The 1,470-nt window shown below is 49.2% G+C and overlaps 1 pseudogene; it reads right to left on the bottom strand.

The window, feature by feature from the left end:
* Window positions 1-886: 886 nt before the first annotated feature.
* Window positions 887-1,049, bottom strand: LOC149472080 (U2 spliceosomal RNA; annotated as a pseudogene).
* Between the last annotated feature and the right edge of the window lie 421 nt (window positions 1,050-1,470).

Genomic DNA, 1,470 nt, shown 5'->3' with positions numbered 1-1,470 from the left:
ATAAACTATCCGTTTCTGTGACTGTCAATGACAGATTCTCTGTGTGCTGAGAAGATCAGTGAATAACGTTCTCCGCTGATCATGTCTGTTTCATAAACCGCTAATTTTTTTTTAAGTCCGCGAACGTGCGAAAAAACGAAAAACCCGTAAGTGTTCACAAAAAACGTGCAAGTGCAAAACACCACACAAAAAAGTGCACTTAGGGGTGTGCTTTGTCCTTCCCTCAAAGGGGATGGACCTCTACCCTGATCCCCCGGGGTACAAAGCTCCTGACAGGGACAAGGATCCCATTTGGTCCACCTAGCCAAAAGGCCTGGCGGACCCCGTTCCTTGTGGCCAGCCGAAGCCAGCCACTCAGTACTTGGTAAGGGGGTTCTCCCGAGGAGAAAACCCCCTAGGGACAGGGGAGGAAGGAACCAAAAGGCCACATATCCTCCCCCTAGACTTCAGGGTAGACCCGAGGACCCACACCCTCTATCCTAGTGAGAAATAAAACACACACAAAAGTGAAGAGTGACAAACGTGGGAGAAAAATAAATAAATAAAATAAATAAGTGGCCGTGCAGATTGTGCACTGGCCAGGCCCTGAGGCCTGTAGCAAAAATTGCCCAGAACTTAGCCAAAAAGCCTAGCCCTAAAAGGCGCAGTGCAAGAAAAGTGTTTGAACACAGTGACCATGTGCCTTTTCACACGTTGAGGTCCCACACCCAAGGGTTACTAAGAGCACCTCTGAGACGACCACTCAGGGGGCACTGGTTCGCAGACTTTCTGCCTTCCCGGCCCCTGGCCAGACAAGGTAGATCCGTTCAAATCAGGAGGAACTGGGCCCCTCCGGTTTTTCAGGGGGAATTACTCCCGGGCCCCAGCAGCCTGTGGGCGCCTCGGTTTCTGTTCCAGCCTGTACTAACCATCAGGACCCCCATCATACCAGCAGGGGTACTATACAACCAGTCATCCCCGCAAAGCTAGAATGACGGTGGAGCACCCCTACTGGACACTGATAAGAACAGATACTACACTTGATCTTAGCCAAAAGGCCGAGAAGCGATGTTTCATAAACCACTAATATACTGACAGCAGCAGTGATTCACAGATCTTACTTTTCTCCCTCTACTGAGAAACTTATGTCATGCGGCAACATTCTCCTCTGGCCAGCAGAGGGAGAGCTAAACCAAGCAAGCCCATAGACTTCTACACAGAGCACTGAGAATTCTGGGAGTTACAGTTTGAGACGGAAGCCATAAAATGGGACAAATATAGACTCCTTACACTAAAAATCCAAATAGACACTGTGCAGTAGTTGGAGTGGAGGGATGATTTTTATTAAACTGCCTGGGAAAGTTCTTCCACTTGGCACTGGGGGAGTTAGAGAGAGAAATCACCTCTGTGTGGATATTTGCTTGTCCACGGGAGTCCATACCAACAGAGATTCAAGTCTGAGACCGGGGGTAAGGACACCCATTAGCAGTG

The sequence above is a fragment of the Staurois parvus genome, unplaced genomic scaffold (genome assembly GCF_062004578.1).
Source record: "Staurois parvus isolate SC_StPar_1 unplaced genomic scaffold, SC_StPar_1.0 ptg000023l, whole genome shotgun sequence".
NCBI classification, from domain to species: domain Eukaryota; kingdom Metazoa; phylum Chordata; class Amphibia; order Anura; family Ranidae; genus Staurois; species Staurois parvus.
This window is presented reverse-complemented; position numbering and strand designations above follow the sequence as displayed.